General features: G+C 52.4%; 1 long non-coding RNA gene across 1 annotated transcript; it reads right to left on the bottom strand.

Moving 5' to 3' along the window:
* Window positions 1-5,627: 5,627 nt before the first annotated feature.
* Window positions 5,628-10,848, bottom strand: LOC122678006. Its single transcript, XR_006335984.1, has 4 exons — window positions 10,743-10,848; window positions 9,442-9,885; window positions 8,886-8,989; window positions 5,628-7,621 (listed from the first exon to the last, which is right to left on the bottom strand). It is a non-coding gene; the product is annotated as an uncharacterized LOC122678006 (long non-coding RNA).
* Window positions 10,849-16,114: the final 5,266 nt, after the last annotated feature.

The raw sequence follows: 16,114 nt of genomic DNA, 5'->3' as shown, positions 1-16,114 counted from the left end.
GGGGCCAAGACACGGGTGCCAGCCCCAGACTGAGCCTGTCTCTGGCGGACAGCAAGAGGGGGCGCTGCCTGGGACACAGTCCCCATTTAGAACGCCAGGCGTCTCTTGCAGGTCCTCCCTGGACGGCCTCTTGTCTGTTTTGTTCGTGGTTCCCTCCCACACACCCCCAGCAGGCCCTGCCAAGTCCCAGAGACAAGGAAAGAACCCAACCAGGGAGAGAAGAAGCCCACAGCTGCAGGTAGGGGGTAGGGGAAGGGAAGGCTGAGGCCCTGGGGAGGGGCTAGTTTGACCCCGGGGACTGGGACTTTGGGCCTCTGGCTGAGGATCTGGAGGAAAGGTGACTAAGGCGCCCCCTCCCACCATTTTCCTTCCATGATCTTTGGTCAGTCTGCCTGCAGGAGTAGGCCAGGGTGGGGACAGTAGGACCAATGCTCTCAGAGCTTGCAGTTGTTGGGTTAGGACTGGCCGAGCGAGAGGAGGGAGTGAGAGTGGAGTATCAGCAGAGATTGGGGATGGGGTCAGGGTGGCTCTGGGAGGGCAGGAGGAAGTGGGGAAATGTAGGAGGAAGTGTGGTTTGAGAGAACAGAATGGTCAGCAGTGCCCAAGTCCGCTGGGGCCTGGGTCCTCCAGGCCTGGATGCAGAGCAGGCGAAGGCATGAGTAGGCATGAGCATTTTGCCCAGCTGGCTGTGGACGGGGCGATCATCAGCCATAGGTCCCCTTTAGAGCAGGCTACCCGAGCGAGCCAACCGTTCTCCTGGTCCTCAGCCCGCTCCACCGAGCCCCTGCGCCCATTGGCTCACAGGTGGGCTGTCATCCACTCTCGCTGCCGTCCAGGCGGCTACGGACTGGAAGCCCCAAGAGGGGAATTGAGCGCTGAGCAGACGCAGTCTCAGGTTCAGTAGCCACCCCAGGGACCCCCACCTGGCTTTCTGGGAAACAGGGGAGGCTGTAAAAAGAGCTGCGAAGTGCAGCATTGAATGGCCGAGAGAGTTCTGGCAGCCGCGGCAGATTCTCTCTTCCCGCTGGCGTTCATGGTCACGGCCGGAGGCTGGACCAGGATAATTTATGAGGCGGGAGGAGAATCCGCCCCTAAAAGGGGCTACCGGGCGCAGAGGCCCCCCCCCCCCGGATTTCCCAGGCTGGTGACAATGAAGGAGGTGGGCGCTGCAGCCCCCCACCCAACTCCTTTCTCTCTTTTTACCCACCCCTCACTCCACCACTCCCCAACGTCCGCCTTTTGTCTGAGGATCCGGTGCCTCCGCCCCCAGGCTGAGAAGCCGCGGGTTAGGAGGACCAGAGGAGACGGAAGGGCACATCCCCAAAACCCACTGTAGGCCAGAGAGTGGCTTCACCCACCCAGAGCCTTTTATTCATAGCCCCCTTCTGCCACGGCCCCACCCCCATCTGGGTAGATGCCAGGCTGGCTTCGGAAAGAGAAGCAGTGAGGGAGCCGGCCTGCCTTCTTGCACTCATTTTTATTCCTCTTGGTGAGAGTCCCTCAACCTCCCATCTGCTGACCCAGCCTTGCCAGGAGGCAGAGAATGAGAAGCGGGGTTGGGTGGGGGGGAATGATGGGAGTTAAACCCAGCCTGGACGGTGTGAAACTGGCCTGCTTGCTTGGAGTTCTTCCCACCTGGGGAGAGTCTCTCCTTCCACATCCTGGAAAGGCAATCCACAGGGCCCCCCACTCTCCCACCAGCTTCAAGGCCCTGCACAAGATTATACAGAGGCATGGACAAACAGGCACAGTGGCCCAGTACACCATTGGGCCTACACCATTCTCCTGACTGTATTTGCAAGCAGGCAGACTCATAGCCCCAAATTCAGCCCTGCAGAGTAGCCTGTACAATCACATACCCCCACCCCCCACTGGGCACCTGACATACTTCCCCACCAACATTAACCTATGTACAAGTCTGCAGAAATCACTAGGCTTCCAGCTGTCTGCGCACTCCCCTGTGGGCTGGACCTGGGTGTGAGGCACTCCCCTCTTTGCCAGGTCACCCATCTATCCCTTCATTCAGCCCCTCCTGTGACCTCCTGGGCTCTGGGGTGCTGGGTTTGAGCTCCACCACTCCAGCCTGACTCTTACAGCTTAATAGAGAAGAGAGACCAGAACACTCCAGCAGGGGTGGGGGAACAAAGATATGCAATATTGTCTTCCTGTCGCTTTAAACTTGACTTCTGTGAGCGTCTCTGTTACTCTGTGTCCTGGTCTGTGTCTGTTGCTAGTAGAGTGACCCTTGTGGGTAGATGCCCTTTCTCCCTCCTTCCCCAGCTCTCTGTAGTGTGCCCGCCTATGCGGATGTCTGTCTCTAGCACGTTTTCCCTTTATATTGTCCTTGTACAGAGTTGCTTCATCATATTAATAATAATTAAAACATGATGGTATGATGATGTGATTTTTTGAGAGAAAAAAATTTAAACTGGCTCTCTACACGTGGTCTCCTCTGCCCAGAAAGAATGGGCTCCCCAACCTTCTAGCTGTTCACCCGCTTTATTTTCTCCAGCTCAGATGAATAATAAAAATAATAAACCTACAATAATAAAGGATGAGCGGTTGCATGGACAAGAATATATGAGTAACCAAGATCTGTTGATGAGCTGCCATCTCCAGTCCCAAGCAATTACTAGCAGAAAGAAAATTGAGGGATGGTAGATGAGTGGGGAGGAGAGGGATATCTGAGGATCACAGGGTTGTACAAATCATGTGGATAGCCTGGAGGAGTCTGACACTACCTGTGGGACCACAGAAACAAAGTCTGAGCTGCAGGAACTCCAAGAAGTGAAGCCAGGGTAGGAGATGGGATGGTGAGAGTGCCATGGGGTATAGGGCAGGGGCTGGTGGGTCCACACTTGAGCTGTATGGTTCTAGCTCCGTGGATTCACTGTGAGAGCACATCTGGTGCACTGTCAGATGACTGGACAGGGTACTAAAGACAGCTTGAAGCTGGTGATAGAGGCTCCATCTCTGTCAGCTGCAGTCCCCTCCAGGTCATGCTAGAGAGGGGCTCCAGTCTGGGCCAGAGTCTAGTCCCAACTGGGCCCGTGAGTCCTCGGCACCTCTGCCTCACTCCTTCCTTATGGATGGGACACCCTCCCTCTGCCTCCACCACCCATGAGCCTCTGTTCCCCGAGTTTCCCTTTCTCACAGCCAGGCTCCAATCATGAGTCTTCTCCATACTCCTCCTCCACCCTCCTGGGCCTGCTCCAGAATGGCAGGAGCCCCCCCAGAGCTCAGCCTCCTGAGCCAGGCCTCCTGCCCTGAAATCTTTCTTTCTCTTTCTCTCCTCCTTTTCTTATTCCTGCAACTAGAAAAAGTATCAGATTGAGACCAAATCCTATCCTCCCTCACCCCAACCCCCTGCTGAGTGTGCATCTGAGGGGTTCAGGCAGGAAGGCGATCCCAAACTTTAGGGGTACTCATATAAAGGGCCCACAGAGTTCAGGGGAGGCTGGGGGCTGGGTAGCTTCTGGAAGCCTTGAGCTGGGTGGGGGGAGGGACTGGACTGCTGCCCTTAGGTCTAAATAAAGGTAAGGGGAGAGGGTCCTAAATCCCTTCTTCTTAAGCCACATCTATACAGGAAGTTAACAGAGAAAGCATTTCTGGCTAAATAGGAAAGAAGGAAGGTCAGGAATAACTGATCTTCAAATTATTCCCTTGATTTATTCCCAGAGACAGTGAAGATCTGAGAGAAAAGTTTCCTTGTTGGGTGTTGTCTATGCAGGCCCTGAGACTCAATAACTGGGGAGGCTGTCAGGGAAGGAAAAAACACTATAACCTCTTCCCAATGGCTAAATAACAAGTCCTTGGCTCTCCTGGACAAACAGAAGGTCACTGTTGGAGCCTCAACCTAAATAACCCAGGGTGCAGTTGAGCTCTGTATCTGCGCAAAGACTGCATCTATTTTGCAATTGTTTGTCTGGTTTAAGCCCTCAAACTACAACTCACTCCACTGATTTAAGACAAAGCATCCTGTGTCTGTAATTGGGTCTTGAGGGACAAGAAAAGGGGAGAGTTATCTGGATAATTCAGGTAAAAAATAATTTCACTGTTGTGTATGTGTAAGCTTATACCATTCAAATGAGTTGTGTATTTGACCCTGATTATCACCCAGTTCTACCCCACTCTGCGCTGCGTAGACGCAGGTAGGGTATTTTAAGCCACTATCGAACTGACGGGAGATGAGCCCCGGCAGCCCGGGTTCTGCGGATGCTGATACAGCCGGAAAGCCGGCGCGATCGATGGCTCAGACCCAGAGCCAAGCAGGGACCGCCGGCCCCATCTGAACAAAGCAAACCCCAGGGACTTAGGGTTCCGGACCTGCCAGAGCTTCCGCCCATCCTCCCCGCCATCACCCGGAAAGTAGGAGAGGATTGTAGGCCCCCGACCCGTGTGGGAAACGCATACCGGAGCCCCCAACCCTCTCTGAGCGGCGGGGACATGGAGGCGCCGAAGGTTCCAGCGTAATTAAGCGCGAGGTGGGCTGCGGCCAAGGACCCCAACGCCGCGTATAAGCCGAGTGTTTGGCCCCACCGGCCGCCCTAAGGTGTCTGCCTCCGTCGAGAAGGAGCTGCCGATTTTCCGCAGGGAAGCGTGCGTCCCCGGCCCGCCGCCACCGAACGCCCCGCACCACGGCAGCCCGGCGCCGAGCTAGCGATCGCCGCTGCAGGCTCCAAGACAAAGACCCGCCTGCCGCTGGTCCGACACGGGCGCCTGACCGCTCGCTCCCCGCCCCGCATCCAGAGCGCTCCGTGCCCCGGCCCGGCGGACAGGGCTCTGGAACCTCGGTCCAGTTCCCCGAGCGCTTGACCCGACCTCGGATCCGGGGCGCCCGGGATCCCAAGGAGAGGAAACCCGGCCCGCCTCCCAGTCCCGGCCCCGCCGCCCCACGTAGCTGCCAGCCCAACCAACAGCGCCAGTCGCCGCCCGAGGGCCGCCGGCCCCCGCGAATGACGGGATGACCCCTGCTGGCCGGAGCCGCGGAGACCGCCAAGACCCGGACCCGCCCAGCTGATCAGCCCCGAGCCCCAGCCCGGGGAGACGCTCCGTGGGTTTGTGGGTGACTTCAAAGAGCAGCCTGAGTCCCAGACTTTGCCAGGCTGCGGGAACCAGGCCTTTCTCCCAAATGGCCTCCCTCTGCTGGGCACGCTGCGTCCGCACAGTGGCGGCCGGCCCTCCCGCCGGGCTCCTCACCGCCGGCGGCTCTGCCTCAGGCTCCTAAATAAAGCCTGTGCCGCCCGCAGGAGCCTGGCACCGGAGGCTTAGAAGAGATCGAAACGCAGAGAACCTTTAGCCAGTGCGACCCAGCCTGTTGCCTGGGGGTGACTTCTCCTCTCTGAGTGTGAGTCGCTTTGTGACAAGCCTTTGGTTTGTCAATTTTCATGATCTGGAGTGGAGAACTTCAAGGACCGGTCCGTGAGGATGGAACTCACTGGTAGTTCTTGCTACAAAAGCTCCCTGTGAAAGATAGTCCACATTCGGAGCAAGGAAAAGATGTTCCACAAAATGTACGTCTGGACATACTGCCCACATAACCGACATATTGAGACAGTCTAAGATGCACAGAGATCTATATTACATGTACATTCTGGGAATGGAAAATATATTTCTCTAGAAAATATACAAACATAGGTACACACCTATTGTATGGGAAAGCACCCTCCTGAAAAAAAGATTACATATAGCATGTATATCCATCATATATAAAAATTCATTTACATGTATAAACAGTACACTTGCACAGGGACAGTACAGTCCTGCACCTATTTAAATACATGGGTATATACACTCTAAAAGTCATATAAAATCAGCACATGGACAATGCATCCAGATAATAATAATTATATTAGATATTAATAGTATTATCTTATTATTAATATATCCACATTTTAAAACTTTATGGAAAATATATCTTGTTATTATATATACACAAAGTGCATACCAACTCAGTACATGAAAAATATATTCTGTGAATTACGTTTCCATATATGGTGTATGTGTACCAAATACATTGAAGTACATACTTTGGGTTCACATAGTATTGTATATTTATAGTACACATTTCTCTGTCAATCTTAAAAACAGTATCAGGAGAAAGCCCAAGCATTAGCAATAACATTCTCCATCAGCAGAAGCTCTTTTCTATCCTTCCGTACTTTCTATTATTTCTGTCTTTTCAAAACACCCTCTATATCTACATGGATTATTTGTATCACTGGTCTCCTGTCTCTGTTTAACTGTTGCCTCTCTTGTCTGAGGTCAGGGTCTATATTTTGAGCCCTAACTCCTGTTTGCAGCAGTGTCTAACTGCACATATCACACCTGCATGGAATTAGCATTTTCTAATTACTTTACCCTTTCTATCTTAGGATTTGTTCTTCTGGACCTACTATAAATATCCAGTTACTCTGGGTTGCCAGTTAGGGCAGTGCTGTAGCCAAGAAAGGCGTGTAACAGGCAGGTTCTGAGTGTGTGCTGGGCATACAAGGGCTCCTTGAAGAGTGAGGATTGTTTAAATTTTTAAAAATTTACTTTCAAAATTCAAGCCTAGGAAGCAGTATGAAGTAAAGACTGGACCTTGTCTTCTATGCTCCTCTCTAATTCCATAGCACAGCCCCATTCTGCCCGGCCAACCAGGAAGAAGACTCTGGCCTGCCCAGCTCCTGGACTCATTTCCAACCTCAATCTCAAGCAACTGGGAAAATTTATCCCATAAGTCAAGTTTTTCTCAACAAAACCCATTCCCAATGCTTTTCCAGAGGCAGTAATAACTTAAAGCATTTTGGGGGGCTGAGCAAACTCTGATTTGGCCCCCTAAAAATTAGGTCCACTTGGGTCCTTCTTTAGTAGCTAAAAATCTGGGACTATCTGACACATGCCTATGGAGAAATTCTTTGAAAGACAATACACTCACACCCGACAGAGATATTGTTTATGAGTCGATGGGTTCTGTGTAGATGCGGCCGTATTTTACTGTCCAAAGGAATCAATTAATTAGTGCCTCACCAGTCCCCACACCCGCCGCTGCTTGGTTGAGCGTGAGCTGCGGAGATAGATGTAGGCGGCCAGCTCGCTGGTCTTGTTAACAAGCCTCAGTCATAAAGATGGAGCTGATAAGAAGAGCAAGGAAGCCCGGGTGGCCGTGGGGGGGGGGGTACTTCGAGGGCCCAGCCCAAGGGTCTGTGGGGCAGCGGCAGGTCGGAGCCAGAGCAATGTAGGAGCCAGAGCGATGTAGGACCAAGGATCGAAGAGGTGATCCAAAACCGAGGATCACCGAGGATCCGGTGTATCCAGTGTTTTTCCCTTCTAGGGTTGATATGCTGTGACTCGAATAACTCCCTCTCCCCTCCCCCCTTCTTGAGTTTTCCCTTTTTAAAATCAAGACTCAAATTTTAAAAAATTAAAAAAAAATAAAGATACATAAACCTCTGTCCATGAGTGCCTGTCTTGCCTTCCACCATGTTTGTTCAGGAATCTGCTGCTTTCTCCTTTCCCCGCATTTCTCTGCGTGGTCCTTTTTCATCTCCGTCTGGCACTTTCTTCCCTCCTTTGGCTTGCTTTCTGGCTTCAAGCTTGCTTTTTCTACCAAGTTGATACTGGCTCAGGCCCCAGTGAGCTTGTAAAAATAATAATACAGATACCCCTACTTATCTCTCAGTAGAGTAAACACCCCTAAATAAGCCCAAAGGAAAACAAAAAACAAACAAAAACAACAATAAAACATTCCCCTCCCCCCAAAAAACCCCTTGGATATAATCGCTGGTTTGGGTTGCAGCACTTAATTCTGTTTATTCTCACCAGTGTGGATACTGAACAGAGAGATATTGATACTAGAAGGGAGGGGAGAATTAATTTTACTTTTACAGTCACCTATCAAGAGCAGAGTGGTCTGAATCTCCTTTAAAGGGACCAAAAGGCGGGGGGGGGGGGGTTGTGGAGAGAGAGAGAGGGAGAAAGGGAGGGGGAAGGGAGAAATATGACTGAAGGCAAACAAAGATCTTTGCCTGAAGAAACAATGTAACACTAGACAGAACTATAAAGTCTAGGAATGTAAGAAAGCAGGCTCTCTCAGCTTCCCCCATTTGGAATCCCTTCCCAAGCACTTCCTGCTGAAATCTCAACCTGACTATCCAGCAGTATTCAAGGAAGGAGTCATGCAATTATCCGGATAATTGTAGGGGGAGAGGGAAAGCATTTCCTTTTGATGGTCTGATCCTCTCTGGTGTCTGTGCAGAGGGGAGGAGAGGGGGGTGTAAGGGGAAAAAGAGGTGGTAGGGTCTCCCAATATAACCCATCCCCTACAAGATGGCTACTCCTAAACCTCTAAGGTCCTTGGCAGGCTTACAGATTCTGAAACATACTCAAGAATGGACAGAGTCTCACTTTCATTTTTCAGCATATTTCCTTGGCTTTACTTTGTCTGCATAGATCTGCCTCATCCAGTATTGTAATTATCACAAGTAAGCGAATAATAGATAATTATAGGGGTGTCCATAATATCATTTATTTTATAGCCACACAAGATGTGATTAGAGTTAATGTTGGAAGCTTTGTTGGAGCTTGGGAGGCAACAAGAGGCAAAGCAGAGAGGCCTGAATAATCTCTTTTCTATTTTCATGTGTGTGGGAATATCCAAATCCCTATTTCTCTAAATTCCCTCCCCAAATGCCTTAAGTGAAATAGCTAGGATTTTACAGGCTGAAAACTCAGAGAAAGGCAAACAGCAATTTACTCCTTAAACCTTCCCTTAAGTCTCAAGAGCAGTGGTCTCTGCTCTCCCCATACCCCCCCCCCCAACAAGAGCTTCATCCTCAGTTCAAGACCCTTGGGGTCACAGAGACCTGGCAGGTGAGGCCAGCAAAAGGAAGACAGAGTCTTACCAAAACCAAGTTCATTGCCATCCTCAAATGGGCACTGGGCCCAGAATGAAGCCCCTGTGATCCCAAAGTTGCCTTCTTTCCTGGACCCTCTTCCTCAGGGATACCTGGATGGGGGCAGAAGCCAGGCGAGGACCATGGAGGTCAGTTGCGGTGGGGATGGGAGAGTATTGAAAATATTATTTACTGTTCCTGAGATTCAAAAGATCAAGAAAGAAGCGAGAAAGAAACTGCATCAGAAAGGCCAGGAAAGAGAATCAAGGGAAGCCATGAAACCAGAAGGCAAGAATCAAAAGAACGAGTGAAAGGAAAAGAGGAGGAAGAAGAACAGCAGGGGGAAAAAAAGGAAGAAAGTAAAAAAGAAAGGGTAGGAAAAGGGGAAGAAAGGGAGAGAAGGGGGAAGGAGGAAGTGAGGGGGAAAAGAAAAGAAGAGACATTTGACAGAGAAAGAAAGCAGGAAGGCAGAGGCCAGGGTCGCCTGGGCTCTGCCTGGCTGCCTGCAGCGGTCTGGGTGGGCGGGGGGCGCCATGACAAAGTGAAGGTCAAGTTAGCATCGTACCTTATAAGGAAGGCGTCGGTCCTCCATTTCAGCCTTTCTTTCTGCCAGGACGTGGCCGTGGCATTTCTGGTCTTGTAAACACTGGAGTCTTAGGGGCCTTAAAAAAAAAAATAAAGACCCCCCTCCTTCCTTTATTGGGGGTGAGCTCGGCCGGCTGGGGGAAGCAGTGGACACAGAAGTCAACTAATGAAGACTCCGGGAAACTTTTCTCTCCTTTTCTCTCTGGCTCCGCTCCCGCCAGCTGGGGCCCCCTCCCCCTCCCTCCGTCCCTCCCTCCCTCCCTCTCCCCACCCCAGTGCCTCTTTTTCTCTCGGTATCTCTCCTTCTTCCGTATCTCTCGCCACCGTCTGTAACTCTGGGCTCCGTCTCTCCACTCCCTCTTCCCAATACTGCAGACTTCTAAATCCCTTTCATTCTACCGCGAAGCGGAATGGGACCTAAGAACTGGAGAGAAAATTAGCCGTCACAAAGAAAAAAAGTTCATTTACAGCTTAGATGTCTGACTGTTCAGATTTCCGTCCAAAACAAGGCGGTACACTCGGTAAGGAGGAGGGGAATGAGGCAGCAAGAATGGGGAGGGCTGATGAAGCAGAGGACTTGGATTTATTTATTTCTCACATCGAGAGGCTGAAAGGGGTGGGGGAGAAACGGGAAAGTGAGAGAGAGAAGCGGTTGAACCCAGCAACTAGCAAAGAAGGAGGCTGAAGCGGGGGACGGGGAGCGAAGCGCAAGGACCCGGTGGCGCGGCGGCGATCCGCGAGCGCTGAGCCGGCTGAGCCTAGGCCTTGGGTACGGAGAGACAAGGGCATTAGATGTCTGTTGGTCTGAGAGGTGGAGGCGGCGGGGTGTGAAGGCAGGGATGGAAGGAGTCAGGGAGAGACCGGCGGAGTGAGGCGGCGCCGCAGCCGGCGGGCCGGAGGGGAAGCGAGTTCCCGAGCCGCCGCGGCGGCCCAGGCAGCGGGCAGCGGGCGGGCTGAGGGGAGAAAGGCGGCCAGAGAGAAGAGCCTGAAGTGGAATCCTTGGCAGGGTCCCTCCAGGGTACAGCACTAGGGCCGGGGGGAGAGAGAATATGGCGTGGAGGTGTCCGTGAAGGACTCACCTCTCTCTAGGACTTCTCCTGTTTTCGCCTGCTCTGCGCCCACCTTGCCCTTTTTAGGCCTAATCATTGCTTATTACGTGGGAATTCTCATAGCAAGCCCTGGTGGCGGGCTTCTGGTTAAACCTGATGCCCCACAAACCCCTTCTGGTTGTCACCTACACCCTTCTTAACTGAAAAATCAGCCCCCTCCCTCTTGACCTACCTGGTTGAGGGCACCCAAGGGTTCTCGGGAACCTGAAGTGGGGCCTGGGGCCCAGGTGGGAGCAGCCAGGAGCAGTGAGGGTGGTCAGGGAGCTCTCAGGCCTGTGCGCGGGCAGCCCTCCCACCCTGTGTTCTGATAATGAAAAACAAAGGGGGAGGATTTGATGATTTCTGCTGGTGTTAAAGGAGCCTGGCTTTCAAAAACAGCCTCTGACCCTGAGCTCTAAGGTGATAAGTGTCTCTCCTACAGACATTTAATCTGGGCAGACCTCCTACTGCCTGGGCTCTGGGGGCCGAGGGGGTGGCCAGGGTAAGGACATTCGAAGCCAGGAAGCCCCAGGGAGGGAGCAGCAGGCCCTCTCTGGCACTCTCTAGAATTCTGTGGAGAGTACTTTTAAAGGTCAGAATGGACTGGGGAAGCCCTTCCTGAGGTTTCCCTCAGCCCTGGGAAAGGGAGTCCTAAGAAGGGAGGGAGTTTATTAAGAGCTGGGACTTTTCCCTAATGTGGGAAAGACAGAGATAGCCAGACCTTATCCTGCAAAAATGTATTTTGTGCCTGGAACAGAAAATTGGTAGCTACTGGGGAGACTAGGGACTGGCAGTGAGTGGACCAGGGCCAGATGCTGTGGAGAGAAGGCAGAGATTGAGATGTGATTTAGGGTGGGTGCAGGAATCTGAGAGAAAGGGACTGGAAAGGTATCACCCAAACCCTTTTTCTCAGAGAAGCTAAACACACACACACACACACACACACACACACATACAATGGGCCCAAAATTGAAAAACACCAGATGATCTGCTTTGAAGAGACATAAACAGGCCAAGCGGATGCAGGTTAATAAAACCTGCAAAATCCCAGACAGGAACACTTAAAATGCCCCAGAAACAAAGCATACCGTGACAAATTCTCACCCAACACACAAGTACATGTACCAGAATGTTCCCAGGCACAGGCAGTCCTTCCATATTTCCAGCTCCCACCCTGGGACACTCAGGTGAACCTGCCCAGCTCCCAAAGCACATGCACATTTGCATCCCCTGCTAAACCTACCCACCAGGAGCCCCTATTGGGCAGGGGGGCTGCACAGACACCCAACATAGTCAGGCCGGAGTCTCCTGAGCCTCAATAATGCATGATCCATACCCGGAGATAAAAGTCTAGACAATAGATGGCTGTTTATGACAACAAGGCTTTCCAAGTTTGGGGCCAGGCGATAAATCTCTGGCGAATCTTCCTGTAACTCAATTCTGGCTGTAGTGACCGGAGAACCACGGAGACCGGAGACTGCTGAAAGGGGAGCAGCAAAATGGAAGATACTTTGAATCTGGAGCAGAAGGCGACTTACCCGCTCGGTCAAGGGAATGCAAGCAGCCACACATGGCAGGTCCACAGTGTGGATGCTTTTGGATCAGGCTTCAGAACACAGATGAGTCAGGCTTCCTGGCTCCTGAAATCAGGGAGAAATAGCAAGGCCTGGAGGCTGGGACAGACCCTCAAACCATTCTTGCTGCGGGCAAAGGGTCTATTTTGTGGGTGACCCAAATCTTCTTGCTATGTGTCACCTGAATTTTTTCACCCGACGCCTTCTCTCTCTCTCTCCCTTTCCTTTTTGGATTGATGGGCTGTACCCTTTTGCATTTTCGACCCAGGCGTCTGATTACAAGTAAAGAGCCACTGAAGTTGATCTCATAAAAATGCCGCGAGCTCACTTTGATCTGCGCGGACTGGGTCCTAGCCTAAGTAGGCGCTAAAACCGGGGAATGGCGGCTCCGGCCAACCCGGCCTCCGCTCCGCCGCGAGGTCGGAGATCCTGGTGGCGGGGTGGCCGGGCAGGGCAATCCTGCTCAGAAAAGGCATTTTGTGTGTGTGTGCTGCTGCAGCTGAATTTGGAGACCAAGGTCCAGTGGTTGTGACTCCGTTTCCAGACTGTTTTTAAGACATTTCCTTCATTTTAGAGCATTTGGTGAAGGGGCCAGTGAAACTGGCTCGTAAAATGGGAATTTTATGGGGAGAAATGGGGTCGCGTTGCTAGCCTCCCAGGACAATCCCTCCGCGGAGGAAAGAGGGTGGGGCTGCGGGGGCTGAGGGGCTGCCCTTTTCCCTCCCCTCATCCTCTCCAGAGGCCAGAGGACCCTCGGAGCAGCCCGTCCTCTTAGGTGACCTGCGTTAGGACCTTGGGCTTGGGCTGAGGAGAGATGAGGATTGGGAACTAGAAGTCCCTTTCCTTTCTAGTTCCCCGGCTGGAGGTGTAAGGTGTCCCGGGGTGCAGGATAAACCGCTGGTCTGAAAATCCACAATCACACTAAAAGGATTATTAAAATCAGTGGCTTTGCTCTAATGGAGAGAGATGTGCCCAAAAGGATGCAACCGTTGCCCGGCAGCCTCAGACCCGCGGAGGGAGTCCATGCGCTGATTGCTTATCTTTTTATTGACTCCACAGAGACTGATCTTACAGACTTGAGAGCCCTAAGGGCCCCCTTGCTCTAACCTGAGGTTTCCTCCCAGTTCTTGATCTGTGGGGGTGGGCCCCTTCCCCCCACCACAATCCACTCTCTCCTGAGCCTCAGCAGGAGGTGGACAAGCTGCAAGAGGGGTCCAGTACTGGGTGGGGGGGGGTTGCTGCGCTGGGATCCGAAGATACTGCCCCCTTCTGAAGCCGCTTCTGGTGTCTGCGTGTGGAAGGGAAGGGTGCTAGTATCTGTTGCAGCCCTGGCCAGAGTACCGAGGCAGCTACCCAGACCGCAGCTGCCCGCTAGCCGCCATGCAGGCAGACAGTGCTGACTGAGGCCACCCAGAGCCTCAGTGGGGCTGGCAGGATCGCCCGCTGAGGAGGATTTCAGGTGAAATCTGGGTCTCCAGTAGGAGAGGCTACAGGCACCTATGAGATGAGGGGAAAGCCAGCCACCTCCACTCTGAGGAGTGGGGCTGCCCAGGGCTCTTGGGAAGTGATCTGGGGTCTCACTTCAGGGAAAGCACTGATGCCCAGGGATGCAGGCCGGGGCAGGTGGCTAAGCCTATGCTTCAGGGTGGCCTGGACTTAGGACTGGGCAGGGAGGCCACTCGCCCATGCCTTGGGCACTTTTGCTCACCAATATCTTCCTGACTTCAGCCACCAGGGCCTTCTCTTCTTGACTCGCGTAGCAACCTCCTGTTGGAACTTTTTCTAAGCTGTTGAAAAATTAAAAGTCAGACGAAAACTAGAAAAAACATTTTTTGGAATTTTGTGCCTTACTTTTAGGGAGACGAATATTAATGTTCAGAAGCCTCTGTTGGGAGACCTTACAGTTTCCTGAACATCTACTCCTTTGACATTCTTTCTTGCCTTTCTTTTTGTTTCAAGGAAATCGAGCCGCCAGCAGCTCCTTGCAGCCGCCTGGCTCACTTTTATGGTGGCCCTGGAATAAACTTTGGTGGTCAAATTCAAGTGCTCAGGCCCACAGCTGTCTCCTCACAGGAAGTGCACCCCCTCCCCACTGTCGGCCCTGGCGGTGCCTTGGGGGCTTGGGCCCCACAGTGCCCTGGAGGCCAGGATGGGGGAGGAAGCATGGCCCTGGGGGGAAGTGGGGAAAGCCCGGGCTGAGACTCTGAGCCGTCATCCACACCTCTGCAAGGGATAGGGGTACCTCTCACCTCCTTCTTGCCAGTTCCTATCACTGTTTGGGGAGCATTTTGCCTCCAATAAATTCGAGTTTAATGAGGAGAGCACGAACCCCATAAAAGCCATAGCCCATAGTTCCCCATCATTATAATTAAAAACGCAGGCCCCAGTTCACCCTATAAAAAGGGGTAGAGGAAAGAGGAAAAGCAACAGATTTTTTTTTTTTTCTTGCAGCTTAGTCTTTAGCAAAACTCCAGTCTAGCTCCTCCTTGCCCTTAGTTAAGATCCGGCCAGAACTAAAGGAGGGCTTGGGAAGCAGCGCCCAGCCAAGAATGGGTAAAGGGAAGCCAGAGGCCTACCCTTGGGTATGCCAGAGCCACCCCAAGAACGGGACCCATGGTCAAGGCTGTCCCAACCCAGGTGTTGCACTAAAGTAGATTTGAGGGGGCAGGAGGGTTGGGAAAGAATGACTTTGAGGGGGTTGTATTTGGAGTCAGGGTATCTTTTTTTTTTTGTATCTTCCTAGTCTGGCATTGGGGCCTCTGTACCTCGTCAAGTTCATCAAGAAAAATCAAATACAAATACTATTTTTTAAGTGGAGACCAAGTTTAACCATGAGTTAGGGGTTAAAAGAGGGTTTGGGCCATTTCTGACTTTTCCTAAGAGTGCATGGACTAAGTCCTTGGGGGCTTCAGTTCCTCCCTCCTCGGACCCTCGGACCTGAATGGAATAGATCATGCTTTGCTGGCTCCTCTTTAGATGCACGGTTGCTCTGGTACCCAGTCCAGAACCCATCAATAAACCGATTTCAACTACCCAGATGTGTCCCGTGGTGCCCAGAGGGAAGGGAGGCAGGCAAGGGAGGGCAGAACCACTGAGTCCACCCCTTGGGTCACAGCCATCTAGGAGGCTGGCAGATGTGGAGGAGGGCAGGGCAGGGCAGAGAAACAGGAAAGAGGCACCCAGCAAGGTCTGGCTGCAACCCCTGGGGAGGGGGGAGTGGGGCTGGGGGTTTTCACTAGGGAGTGGCCCCTGGCCCTGCGCAGCTGGCCAGGGTCCTCAGTTCCCGTCCACTGCCCTGCTGGTCTGTCCCAGAGGTCTATACTGTCCACCCGAATCATTCAAGGATATCACCCCCAAACCCAGACCCCCCATCATATCCTACCTAGACCCAACACTGGGCTTCTTTACTGCGCAGAAGCTGAGACTGAGCACCCAACCCAAAGGGACCCCAACAGAGAAGACGCAGGACTCTCATTGCAACCTTTTTCTTGGGGGTTGAAATTTAAAAAGCCACAGTGGATGCAGCTTTCTGCGCATTGATTGACAATAAAGGCAGGCATGAAATATTCACCCAGGGCCACTCTCTCATACTAAATATTTAACACAACATTAGAGAAGGTTTTTCCCAGACTTCGCCAGGCACCGGCTGGGCGGCTGGCTCACTGCTTAGCACTGTTTATGACTAATCTGAGTCCCTAGCCGCTGGCAGCACAGCAAGCCAGACAAAGTTGGGACTCTGGCTGGTTGCTGGGCCGCCTCACCTTTGGGAAACTTCAGATACTCTTCCAGGGAGTCCCTCCAAAAGGGAAAGTGAGTCTGGATACCCAGCCCTGGCTAGGAAAAGAATCGACTTCTTAAAACTCTTGTAAACAGGCATTGACTCTCTTCGGGTTGGTGGGGTAAGAGTCCCTGAGAGTTGGGGGGAAAGATTCATGTCTCTGGAGGAATCAGGCAGCGGAGAAAGAGGTCCTCATCCCCACCCCTGTCTTGG

Source organism: Cervus elaphus, chromosome 3 (assembly GCF_910594005.1).
Source record: "Cervus elaphus chromosome 3, mCerEla1.1, whole genome shotgun sequence".
NCBI classification, from domain to species: Eukaryota; Metazoa; Chordata; class Mammalia; order Artiodactyla; family Cervidae; genus Cervus; species Cervus elaphus.
The sequence above is the reverse complement of the archived record's forward strand: the minus strand, read 5'-3'. Positions and strand labels throughout refer to the sequence as shown.